Source organism: Cydia splendana, chromosome 11 (genome assembly GCF_910591565.1).
Source record: "Cydia splendana chromosome 11, ilCydSple1.2, whole genome shotgun sequence".
NCBI classification, from domain to species: domain Eukaryota; kingdom Metazoa; phylum Arthropoda; class Insecta; order Lepidoptera; family Tortricidae; genus Cydia; species Cydia splendana.
The window spans coordinates 2,655,221-2,669,440 of record NC_085970.1 but is presented as its reverse complement, the minus strand read 5'-3'; the positions used below and the strand labels follow the sequence as shown (position 1 = coordinate 2,669,440).

The window sequence follows — 14,220 nt, the reverse complement described above, 5'->3', positions numbered from 1 at the left end:
CTCGAACACTCGCCTATAGCCGAGCGACAAAACTATTGGAGCTAACACTCGCTTCTCGCCGGTCGCCCACTCGTTTCTAGTTTATCGTTCTACTCGCTTATCGCTCATCGTCGGCGGTGGGACAAGTGCCTAAAACCCTGTAATATTGAAATACAAACCCTTTAAAAGACACTGCATCCACTTAATCTTTCTGGTTTAACCCATTGGTTGACTGGTAGAGAATGCCTTAAAGCATTAAGTCCGTCATTTGTACCTTCAAAATAAATAAATAAATATTGGGCCAGCGAGTTGTTAGACCAATTACAGGCTATAACTACGTAGATAGGTAATCGCTTTTTTTCGTTATCTAAATAATGAGAATATTCTTACGTTACAAAGAGATAAAATATCATATTTTACAAACAAAGAGCAGTAATTTAGGTAACAAATGAAAAATAGCCCAAAGTTCTTGATGCCCTCAACGCGTCCTTTGTGATCCTAACTACTCTGAAAGCCCGCTGTCCTAATTGTAGTACAAATGTTAAGCCGAAAGTGCTGTTTTACTCGCTGCTCGGTGTAAGCCGGCTTATTTTCTTTTTTTGTTAATTTTATCTTGGTCAGTATACGTACAATGGAATTTTTTAACTGAATATGCATGTTCATATATATATATTATTATTAGGTGGTAGAAAATCATTTATTTACATACAATATATATATACAGTGGTACTACTAAACGAAATTAATAACTAGCTTAAATCTAAAATAGGCCCCTGAGGCATTGTACCAAGGATGCTGGCAGCACTTCCTCGCTGTATCGCAATGCTGATACGTTGTGCGAGGTAGCCGCCAGCTCTTCGGTCACCAGTTACGTCAACCAGACGCTTCGCGATTTCTGCGAACAACTTATGCGCGCTGGGACCCCATGGACCTAGAGTTTCAACTCCTATGGTACAAAATGGTACTCTCTACCGAGGCTCTCAGGTTAGGTTATATTTTAAGAGACTGGATTTAATTAAATTATGTTTTACCCCTTTCTTACAAATACATAAGTCAAAATGACACATAAAGACAAACGATTGTTAGCTAATTGAGGCCTTTAGCGTTTATGAATAAGGGGTTTACAATTCGATGGCGTGTTTCTAAATCGCCTGTTAAATGTTAAATGCCCAGTTAAGTTTGTCCTTTGTGTGTTGTTAACTTGTTATGCGGTTCTGACACTATTACAAATAATCTAACACCGAATGACACCAACTTTAACTCCAGTCGAAATTTCTAGGTACCTACAGTCAAAGAATTCAATTTCCTACCCATTTTGTACTTTGTCACAGTAACAAAAGTATAAGGTCTCTAGCGACTTTCATTTGTTACGAAATGGGTCAGAAATTATATTCTTTGACTTAGAAATAAGCCCACCTAAATTTCTATTTACATAATTTTTATTACTACGAAAACTACATCGGATTTTGGGTTATCTATCTAGTCACAACTAGAAATTAAATTCCAATGTTCTTACAAATACATTCTTAGTTTTTCTAGAGTTAGACCAAGTCTGCAGCGATTTTGATAGTATACGCAGTGCAAGTGTTATTTCATACGTCATACATTTCATAGAAGTTATACGTTTAAAATACTTGCACTCTGCCTGCTATCAAAATCGCTGCAGACTTTTGTTGGTCTAACTCTATCTATGTATGGCGACCAAGTTTCTAGAGTCGCTTTGTTTTTAAATCTAATGAAACTAAAAAAATGGTAAATGCTTATATCCTACTATGTTCTTTCTTGAACACACTAAAACTCATGAAATAAAACTATTGAAACGGATTATATACCACCACCACCACCACCACGAACCCTGTAAACCCTGTTCGAAACGTTGGGATGATTTCAATATACGCGATATAATCCGTTTCAATAGTTTTATTTTATTTAACCGAAGACAATATTACACTAAAACTCATCACATTTTGTCAAAAAGTACACTCAGCTTCGTAGCAATCGAAATAAATAATAAATGAGGAAGACTCCATAGCGGCGGCCATTCGCTAAATTGAGACGGAAGAGGAAAGCAGATGGATAAAGCCTGTACTGCTTAAATTAAATACGTGTCCCGGGACCCGATTTGTATTGCATGTGTACGGAAAAACGAGCGTGTAATACGTGTATACCTATATAGGTTTTGAACGTGCATTACTCGTATATACGAGTAATGCATGTTCAAAATGGGGCGAAAAAAGACTGTAATTTTAACAGTACATGTACCTATACGCAAGACGTGAACATGACGATTTATGTGACAGATTTAATTTTCTATAAATTTTGTAACCTTTTGTACCTTCCTAATACCAAAGAGAATAGATAGTATAGAGGGGTCCTGTCATAGTAAATTTTGTAGTCACAGTAAATTTACTGCCATCTATCGACACACGACTAAAACTCAAAATGAAAACGTATAAAACTATCGAAAAAATTATATATATGGATATATGATGTTATTATTTTTATATCATTTTGACCCATGTTCATTCACTGATACCTATGTGTTAAAATTGTTAAATATGAAACGGTGTCATCAACGCCATCTAGCCGACCATAGGCCAAAGGTGTGTGCGCCATCTATACGAAAATGACTTTTTCTTGATTTCCGAGGCACGTTTTTTTCGTAGACTTTATTCATCTTACACGGAGTTACATATGTCTTTGCTAATACTTATCTATGTTTTAAGGGAGTTCCCTCTGCCAACAAACTGTCCTGCAGTTTGGCAGAAGAAAAAACTATACGAATATGGTTTATTTCGCCTGAATAAATGATTTATTTATTTATTGTTATTTTTTTATATGTGGAATATATGTAGGTACAGGCAAAGAGTTAAATATCAGTACTTTGTATATTGTACATTTCGTACCTACTTTGTCACAGTGACAATCAATATGAAAGTCGTCAAGAGAGCTCATACTGTTATCACTGTGACAAGGTACGAAATAGTACTAAAAAAACCGGCCAAGTGCGAGTCGGACTCGCGTTTCTAGGGTTCCATACATAAGTCCCACTCACGCTTGACTGCACATTTCTAATAGGTTTTCCTGTCATCTGTAGGTAAAGAACTATTTTGTGTATTTTTTTTTAAATTTTAGACCCAGTAGTTTCAGAGATAAAGGGGGGGGGGGGTTGGTAATTTTTTGGCTATTTTCTTAAATAACTTTTAACCTATGTATTTTAAAATTATAAAAAAAACATGTCTATCTTTGGGTCACTAATTTCCATATGTGTACCAAATTTCAACTTAATTGGTCCAGTAGTTTCCGAGAAAGACAGGCAGGTTCCGTTTTTTCCTTTTGAGGTACGGAACCCTAATTAAATTCCTTGACCGTACTAATGAACCGTACATATGTAGGTACAGTTGGCACCTACATACGAGGGGCAGTGGCCAAGATGACAATTCTTTAAGTAGCTATCGACAAAATTCACAAAATCCTATCAAAAAGTAAATATGTATCGCGGTGACAGGTGAGTCGAAAAGTCGTGTCACCTTTTCCATGCGTTATTTAAGTTTCAGGTACACAAATAAGTAGGTACCAATTGTAATATAAAGTGTCCTGAAGTGACATTTAATTAAAATGTCCGGATTTTATATTCTACCTACAAGTGTACACAAAACGCCTGTTTACCGGAATCCCGGACTGAAAAACTGCCTTTTAACATAAAATGACGTAAACATAATGGTGCACATAATATATTACATATAAGGTACTGATTTGATAATAATAAAAAAATCCGAATTGAGATGAAAGAGAAAAAAACAGATGGATAAATCCTGCACGGCTTAAATTTGCCAAAATTAAATACATATTCCAGGCCCTGATTTATGAAGCTTGTTTGCGTATGAGTACGGACAAGCAAACAAAAAGGGAGTGATACTAAATCACGTCTGTTGGCTTATTAGAAAATGAAATGATGGAAGTAAAGTAACCCATCGTTTTATCATTATGACTATACATGTCTAAAAAAATATTTTTATTTCTGTTATTTACTGTTTCTCCGTACAAAAATAAATTAATAATAACTTTGTAAGAAATTACATTACAAATATTCTTTATAGCTCACCGTATCAAAATAAACGTAACACAAATTAGGCATATAAATTACTATGGTAGACAACAGGCGGCCTTATCGCTAAAGAGCGATCTCTTCCAGACAACCTTTAAAATTACTGCGATAATATGGTTTTGATATTCTGAAAATTCTAATAATATATAAGATAATTAGTGTCAACCCAAGTTCTCCAAACTTTCCAATAGATTATATTATTCCTCAATATCTCCAGCATATAACACAGATAATTTTAAGTTTATTTATAGATATTAATAAACCCCCTTATTCATAAACGCGCTACAAACAACAATTAGCTAATAATCGTTTTTCCTTATCTGTCGTTTTGACTTACGTATTTGTAAGAAATGGATAAAACATAATTTAACTAAATCAGGCCCGTATCAATGAATAAGGGGGTTGGTTGTTAACTGTACGCATGGCGTAAGTAAGTGGATTCATTTAATCAATTGGATTTTCTAGCTGCACCAATTTTACGTCGTCGTAATCCTCAAATATACTGGAGAGAACGCAGCATTTCGATTTGCAACAAAGTTTATTTAAAAATAAAAATATTTTTATTCGTTACTTGTTTGCTTGTGGTTTATTCATATGTATTTTCTTAAGACTAATTAGTTTAGATGTATTACCTCTACAATATCCATTTAAAAAGAAATATATTATTATTAGCGTAATAAACGCGAATGTAGAATCAAGATTTGAATGAAAAATACAGGTTAACGATATTACATAAACCTGCACAAACAGAATACAATAAATTAACCGTTATTACTTACTAATTTCAATATCTTCCTTATAAGTTTTAAAGTCAAAAAATTTTGCCGCCAACATTTCCGACACTAAAAATAAACTTTTCAAACACGTCAATTCCGAGTAACGACAGCCAGCCGCAAATAAAACAATAACTCACCATAGAACAGGGAACAATTCCTAGTACACTATATCCAACATATTCACAGTTTCAACATTTCACAGCACTGCACACGTGGGGAGAGCGGGGCGGAGCGACACGATCGTGCGCCGCGGCTACCGGACAGCGTATGAAGCTGGATCTAGCCCCGCTCCCCTCGCGACATAAAAATATTTATGTACGTGCGTTCGACAGTAATTTGGCAAATAGATAAATATATGTTATTCATGGAGAAGTTACCTTGAGAAGAATCTAATTGCTGAAAGTGCTATAGGAAGGAGTAGTCATGTTAGCTTAAAAAATGCGATAAAAAGCTACAAAAGTAAAAAAAAAAAATTAAAAAATAAGTTTATGTTCTGTGTTCAACTCTAAGGTTGTACGCCCCCGAATTTCAGTTAATTGTTAGAATTATCTGCTAAAAAATTATGCAACTTAGGTTTTTAGTAGCCTAAAATTGGCTATAAATTGACCGAAAACCGCTTAAAAAAGAAACAACTAATATTAAGAAGTTAATGCAACATTTCTTTTATTAATAATTGACCCTTGTTTGCTGCTGCCTTGTTACCTGCCGGGCCTTATATGCCTCTTCATAATTTCATCATCATCATCATCATCATTTCAGCCTATATACGTCCCACTGCTGGGCACAGGCCTCCTCTCATGCGCGAGAGGGCTTGGGCTATAGTCCCCACGCTAGCCCAATGCGGATTGGGGACTTCACATACACCTTTGAATTTCTTCGCAGACGTATGCAGGATTCCTCACGATGTTTTCCTTCACCGAAAAGCTAGTGGTAAATATCAAATGATATTTCGTACATAAGTTCCGTAAAACTCATTGGTACGAGCCAGGATTTGAACCCGCGACCTCCGGATTGAGAGTCGGACGTCATATCCACTCGGCTACCACCGCTCTTCATAAATAAGATAAAATATTCAAAATATAGGAGCTCTAGTTATAATCTTCCCCGGCTGTGACTTGTGACAAATCTGTCGAATTTTTTTACAACGAAATGGATTGTCGAAATTATTTACGTTCTTTATCGCCGTCCTGGTCTAAAACATTGAAAATGGTCCATTATAGCATGTTTAGAAGCTATGGAAACGCCATCCTACTTGTCTTAAGGGCCCCACTGATTAACAGTCCGCCGGACGGTATCGGCCTGTCAGTTAGAACAAAATTTTGACAGTTCCGAACAACTGACAGGCCGATGTTAATCAGTGGGCCCCTTTAGCGTTTTCTCGGCCGCATATCCCAAAGGAGCGCAATTCAGATTTAAAAATCCTGATACGGTTTTGATATTATTTTGTGACGCCCGCCTGTCGTGACCGCTACTCACTCATGCGCTGTTAGTGCTTGAAAATGGAGACCTAAGCTGTCCGAAACATGTCGCGCGAGTGACTAAATCACCTGAGTGAAACCGTAAAATTAGCTTAGTATGTCTCGATAGTTAGATTCGATTATTTTGACACGATTTTAAGGATTGCTCACGCGTGTGATATTCGGTCCTGTTAGGTGCTGTTATTCATGAACTCAGCTGAGGGGTTGACTCTTCAAGAAAACTCCTGCTTGACGTTAACTTATTTTAACTTGCTTTTTACAAAGGATTAGGTATCGAGTAGGTATGTACAATGTACATATATGAGACGGCAGTCGTCGAGAGCCGTATGTGTGGTATGCGTGGTGAGTGCTCGCCGCGCTCGTGATGTCATGCTCCGCGGCCCTCACCCCTCCGGGACTGGTTTGACCGCTGGTGCGTTAACACGATCACATAGTAGTATAGTATAAGACGATCGTCCAGGTCCGCGTCGTATCAAACCTATAACAAATTGTAAATTCTGAATCGGCCACCGGGATCTCTTTTTATCAGTCCAATCTCCAAAATTAAAACAGACTTGGGTTTTTACGAAAACGACTTTTACTGGATGTCCTAACCTCTAGGCGAAAATAAGCCTCAGCAATGAAAACACACAAAAAAGACAAAAAAGATAAAGTGACACACATACATACATACATACAAAACACCATAAAAGGAATGATGATAAAATAAGAGTTATTTGTTTTATAACACAAAATTTTTCACCACACCAACGCGATGTAAATACTTACTGTAAAATATCAAACAAAATCAAACCAAATCAAACCAAATCAAATCCAAATGTACGTTATTAAATATTTATCATTTAAAGGCCAGTTCTACCAGCAAACATAAGGAAACAACTCAAAATTTGCATTCGATTGCTTTGCCACACATGTGGATAAAACGCAAATTTCTCATTCGTTTTTGAACAATCAAGAGAGTTTTACCAGCTGGTGTGGTGAAAATAATATACAGATTTAGTGCATCATTATTTTCCTTCGTATTTTGACGGAAACTTTCGTATTTATCATGATATTTCAGTCAAACTCAGTACTTTTTGTACAGACACTGACTGAAATAGCAAGACTCGCAATTCACATTATTGTGATTACGTCTTCTAGTGGTATCTAAACAAATTTAGTCGGTTCTCTCAAGGGCTTTCTTTTATTTTGGCTCAAAAATCCTGGAACCGCCAGAAAACACAGATACAAATCTAAGGCGGATTACATTAATTGAAAGAGAAGAATTTCCATAATTCAGAGATAAAATTCCGTAGGAATGGCGTCAAAATTTTATTCCCGACTTTGATCATGGTTTTTGAAATGAAAAATTGCGGACAAAGAACGTACTTACAGCTTTTCAAGAAATAACGGAAACAAATAATATTATGCCATGAAAATATTTCAATTTATGTTATTTCAAGTAGAAACATTAGTTGCCAAGCCGATTGGCTATTTGAGATTCTAGAGGTAAAATACTAAAAAAAAGACGACACTTTATCTTTCTGTTATCGCAATAAACTTGTCTTTGTTTTATAATTGCCTATGTTTTTATCGTATTTGTGATATTAAAGTACCTGTACGTTAAGAGTACGAAAAATAAGATTCGTCTCCATCAAAATGCGAAATGAACGACTCATATCTTTTTCATTCCTACAAAGTAATGAATACTGGCACCGAAGTATACATTTTTGAGGCTTATTATCCATCAAGTAGGTCCGTATGTCTTTTTTCTCTTAAGAACGGAATGACAGGGACGCAAATACGCATGTCGGCTTGTAAGATCGGGTGTCGATCAGGAACAAAGAATGCGTTTAATAGATTATGAGATTTGACAGACGGAACAGTAAAATTTTTACAGTGTAGTAGATTGATGCTGTTTAGGACAATGACACGTACGGCGGTAGCATGGTCGCATTTTCATCGCATGTCACCATGTATGTCAGTGCGAAAGTGACTCATAAAATGACACGACAGGCGATAAAAACTCGACCATTGTCTTGTTTAAATTCATCATCATCATCAAAATTTAAGAGCATGGCTCTTGTCGGTGGAGTATGCGCCAGTATTCGCCATGTCGGCCAGGTTTTTGTTTAAATTCGTAAGAGTTAAAAAAACAATTGCCTTTCTAAAAAAGTGTTATTTCTCAGCAAAATAGGTAACTGTGTTTTTATATCGAACCAACTTTAATCTTTCCGTTAGAGTCTTTTAGTTAGGAGTCTTTTTTTTGTCATTGTGCCATTTCAAACATAAAGTCTTGATTCCGTGTGATTTCTGATGACATTTCCCCTTGATTAAAACATGTAAAAATTAAATATTAGAAAAACTATTTTGCGTTAGCACCGTCTTACTGCCGTATTCGAACTTCACAAGAGACGACACGTACAAGATCCATTCTAGATACGTTATAGTTTAGATATCAACTAGTTCTCTTTTGAAGCGCAATTCGGGCAACCAATGTCACTTTTACGTTAGATAGAGTAAGATATCTATAAGATGTGAATTGGATCTCTAAGTCATATCCTGTGGAAATCGTTCAAGAGTATCTCCAGGATCGCGCAAATGTCAAATTTGACAGGTTAGATCTAAAGCATATCGTCATCGTATCTTGGTGATGTCTAAAAGATATCTAATAGGTATCTATTTCAAAATCCGAATCGGGCCCTTAAACTATTCTTTATAGCCAAGAATATCTAAAATTACAAAAAGCATTCCGGGCGTTCTATAAGCGGCTAATATTGGAACCATACATTTTAGTCAGCTAAGCTATAAGCGAAATGAAATTGTTTATTTTTATTCTCCTCCTTTGCGACCGAGTTTTAATATCGATAAAACACGACAATTTTAACTGTTCACTGAGCGATTAAGAAATAAGACTCGTCATAAAACGAAAACCTGTAGGTAAATAACGCTTTCTAACCTTGAGATTTTCGTTAAACCCGGTAAGGGTAACGTTGTATTCAAAATTCAAATATTTATTTTGCAACGTCGCCTTGAAGGATCTGTTAATTGGGACTTTGTTTACCCTTTAGCGTCTAAATCATATCAGATTTTCGACAAGATATTGTAATATTAAGCTTACTTTCAAGGTACACCAAATTAAATATAGATAGGTGTATTTCTTATTTTTATATTTGATTTTTTTATCTTTGATGATGGCAAATAAAAAGTCTACAGAAGAATAAACCATGACTCGCGTTAGACTGGGCAGTGTCCGGGCCGGAGCTTCCGGTGCATCGTTTTCTATGGTAAGCATCACGTGATCGCATGTTATGTCATAGAAAAGTAAGCGCCGGAAGCTCCGGCCCGAACACGGCCCGGTCTAACGACTCTAACGTGAGTCATCCTTAAAGGGGTATGATTTACTCGGTTACCAAATAAATAATAGGTCAGGAAGGTAGGTAATAGGCCAGGTCAAGAGCACCCTAAACCGGCGAGCGTGTATGAGGAATGTTATGAAAGTGAAGGAAGCGAAAGAGGTATATCAGGATCGTAGCAAGTGGAAATCCGTGGTATCTGCCTACCCCTCCGGGAAATAGGCGTGATTATATGTATGTAAGTATATGTATATATGTAAGGGACCTCCCGGTAAAAGAAAGTCAGGCCACCCACTGGGAAGATGGACGGAAGACCTAAAGAAGTTTGCCAGCGACGACTGGGTAACAATAGCCCAAGACAGGGAAATGTGGAGTAAAATGGAGGAGGCCTTTACTCGTCAAGAGGTCCTTAATAATAAAAACTAAATTATTGATCAGAATTCAATTTAAATTTGCACGACATTAGTTTGATAATATTTAATTTAATTTAATTTAATAATGTATTACTATTTAATTTAATAATGAAATATGTATACTTTTTTTTGTTAAGGAATTAAATGGCTTAAATAAATAAATAAAATAAAAAAATATGTATGTAAGTATGTATGTACCAAATAAATGTACTAAAAATATACTGCTAAAATTTGACTGTGCCTCTCAAGAGTCTCAAGGACTCAATTCGATCTTGCATGCAATAAAGTTGTTCGAAGGGAAAGGTAGGAGGGAATGTAAATATTCAAATGGAGATCGACCCCTTATGTGATTGATTGACTGATCCCACGTTTATGTTTATGCATTCAAGGGATATACATCATCGATGGATAAGGATAAAGTAGAACTTCACTAAATTAACATATTCAATTATATAACGGGTATAGTTTCATTATTTTCACCTTAGCCCGACTCAAAAACTCTGATGGCAGAACCCACGGCACCTAAGCTAAAATTATTGTATTTATAAAGTTTAAGTCCTAATCTGATGTACAATCGACGTCAAAGACATGTTTACACTTTTGCATCTGACTGCTTTGTAATAAGGCGGAAAATGTAAACATATCTTTGACGTCGACTGTCCTTCCTCCTTCTTGCGTCGTATTCCTCAATATTGAGGGTCCTGACCTCCCTTGTGTGTCACTTTTACGATCTTTCTCCATCTGTTTCTGTCTTTGGCGGTGTGGAGAGCCATGTGAACTGTGGAGTCAAGAGCGGTGCGGATCTGGTCAGACCAACGTATTGAACTGCGTCCGTCCACGTCCAGGCTTTTTCCCATCCACTTTGCCGGGCACAAAAAGCTTTTCGAGGTTGCCACCGTTTTTGAAGTGAAAACTTCTTTAGTGGCGCTGTGCACTTTTTGTGACGGGGGAAAAATGTTAAACTCGCGATAGGTCACGTGACCGTAAGATTCGTAAGACGTAAGACGGACACGTGACCTGATCGAAAAACTGTAATGTTACAATGTCATTGAGTTTTCACTTCTGCCGGCACTCCCGGAGTGCAACCCGTTGTTTTTTCTTGCAATATGACGTCGACTGTACGTTCCCGCACAATCCAAGATGAAAATGTCAAAGACCTAAGATTTGACAGATTGGTTGAGGTTAACCAATCTGTCAAATCTTAGGTCTTCGCGGTCGAGCTTCAACTTTCAGAGCAATGACCGTTGAATTAAACGAAGGATAATTATATCTTGAACTGGAATTTCTAAGAAGTGCCCGTTAAAATGTATATAGATTTAATTTAATGTCGCTTAAATCCAACTCGGTGCTGTCATATTTCATTTAATTGTCATTTTGCTGTTAGAAATTAGAGTAAGAATCTGAATGAAATTAATTTCGTATCAAGCAGAAACGTCTGCGAACGATGCTAATTATGCAAAAAGTGGAAATATTCAGAAATTGACTTGTCTTGGGTGGGACTTGAGCTGTTTAAGAAGTATAACACTGTTACGGTAGATGTCGCTAGGGCCTCCCTAAAGCTCATATATTAGATATTGGCGCGAGGAAAGCACAATAGGTACCTACCTAAATAACTTCATTAGATATCATTTAGTTATCATTAGTGTACGTTCTAATCGGCCTGTAAGTACGTTTATAAAAACCGGAGAAGTGCGAGTCGGATTCGCCCACCGAGGGTTCCGTACTTTTTAGTATTTGTTGTTATAGCGGCAACAGAAATACACCATCTGTGTTTCAACTGTCTAGCTATCACGGTTCATGAGATACAGCCTGGTGACAGACAGACGGTCAGTGGAGTCTTAGTAATATTTTTACCCTTTGGGTACGGAACCCTAAAAAGTAACCTATAGCTCATTATAAACAGGAAAATAATTTCTTAGAAACAATGCCACATTTCCCACCAATGGCCCAAAATAATATTTCATTAAGTCCCGCCAAGTTATAAAACGAGAGGTTTGGAGTCGTTTTGTCCCTCGGGTTATTTCTCTGTTATTATGTTAATGAGTTGTTTATAAAAACATTTAATCTTGATGAAGTATACACACCTTGTGTATCGTGAAACTAGCTGGTCACGACCCAAATGGGAGCGGCTTTTTGGCCGCGGTTTCGTGCCACTTAAGTTTAACATAGACTCAGATTGGAACATGCCAATATAGTTATACCTACTTAAACATTAGTAAGGTGCAGGGGGCCAATTTCAACTTCGGAGTAATTTCAACTAATCGAAATATCTTCTATATTTTACATTATTAACTAGAGTCACACACAACACACACTAAAACATCTTGTTCGCTATCTGGACATATATATGGCACTCTAGTTAATAATGTAAAACATGGAAGATATTTCGATTAGTTGAAATTAACCCGCAGTCGAAATTGCCTCGCTGTACCTTATGTAGTCTTGCTGCAAAAATATAATTTGTTAAACTAAACATGAAAATCGATTTATTATTACATATTTTGTAACTCGTTAATTTTGGAAAATTAAAAATATCTTGTTAACAACGGCCTGGCCACGACATTGTCTTAAGCGACGAGCGGGGCGGCGGGCGGCGCGGCAAGGTAGAGCGGCGCGGCGCGGCGAGCATGCCACGACTTCGCAGCAGCGGCAGCGGCGTCGAGCGAATGGGACGTACTCAAGTGTTTAAAAATGTCTTTGTCAGAAGTGGCTCTTCAGTGCCTCGACAGCGGCTCATATTTCATGATATTTTAAATAGGCACGTATTTAACCGGTCAACTAATTAATACAATTTGGGTAGTTTAAAAAAATAGAAATGGGTACTAAAATTAATAGTTTGGCAACAAAAACGGAGCCTTAAAATATATCAATTTGAGTTTTATTTCAATGCCGTTACAGCTTTTGATTATTTTTAGGCAGGTACCAAGTATTTATTTGGCAACTGAATTATTATATTGGAGATCATTTATGAAGCACACTTTAAAAAGAAAACGGCTTTCTATCAATTAAAAAATGAAGTTCTTTTAAAATATTTTGTTTGGTCATTACACGGTCAATCTAACACGCTCCTCTTCGCTTTGCTCGTCGTCGCACCTATCTGTTTACTCTAGCAAAACGCAGTGGTAACTATTGAAATTAGTAATTAAAAATTTAAAGATCTAATGGTATAATAGCCATTAGGCGTTTCATGATTAGAAATTTCGACTATAAGTATAGGTACTTACCATTACGTATTGGTAAATTCATTTGAGGTGTCTTGTGTAAAAACAGACCAATATTCATTAAATTTAACTGCTTTCGTGTTAAAATACTACCTAGCTGAAACGACCTAAACTCCGATCAAAAATAATTCTGACTGATCAACAATATTTCCGTGATAGACACTTCCGTGTCCATTATCGCGCGCCAATATTATAAAAATGTTTGTTCCCCGATTCACCGCCCGATGCGTACCGCCGCTAAGACCGGTCGCGCCGCTGAGTCGTGGCCGCGTGCCTCGCGCCCGTGTCTTTGTTTCTACCGCCCGCCGCGCCGCGCACCGCCGCCGCCGGTCGCTCGAGTAAATTCGCGCGAGTCGCCGCTGGCAGCGGCGCGTCGTGGCCTCTCTCTTCTTTTCGCCTTTTTGTAACATTCGCTTTTCGCTCGTCGCCGCCGCTGCCGCTGGTCGCGCGATGTCGTGGCCAGGCAGTAAGAAGACGAACATATAGGTAGGTACCTATGATTGATATAATCTTATACCTTTAAACGAGCAATTCTTGTATTGGTATATGTATGGATATGTCTTATATAATTATAGGTATGTATATTTCGGGGATCTCGGAAACGGCTCTAACGATTTCGATGAAATTTCCTATAATGGGGGTTTTTGGGGACGAAAAATCGATCTTATCTCTGCTCTAGCTAGGTCTTATTTCTGGAAAAACGCGCATTTTTGAGCTTTTATATTCTTCCCGAGTAAAGCTCGGTCTCCCAGATATTAATTAATACTACTATATGTTCAAAGATGACTTTAAAATAAAACTGTTAGTATTTCCTTTGATGAATAAATTTACAACTCAAACACATAAAATTTAAAGTAATTGTATCAACATGTATTAGAATAAAACTCAATCAAAATTAATGTAAATATTT

The 14,220-nt window shown here is 37.0% G+C and overlaps 1 protein-coding gene across 2 annotated transcripts in view; it reads right to left on the bottom strand.

Annotated features, from left to right (window-relative positions):
* The window catches only part of LOC134794706 (leucine-rich repeat-containing protein 24-like), a 71,369-nt gene extending 66,232 nt beyond the window's left edge, over window positions 1–5,137 (bottom strand). Inside the window, exon 1 of one of the 2 annotated variants that reach the window (XM_063766486.1) lies at window positions 5,001–5,137. The gene's annotated coding sequence lies outside the window, so the exon portion shown is untranslated. The remainder of the gene's footprint in view (window positions 1–5,000) is intronic. The other variant, XM_063766487.1, reaches the window with a different exon arrangement.
* Window positions 5,138–14,220: the final 9,083 nt, after the last annotated feature.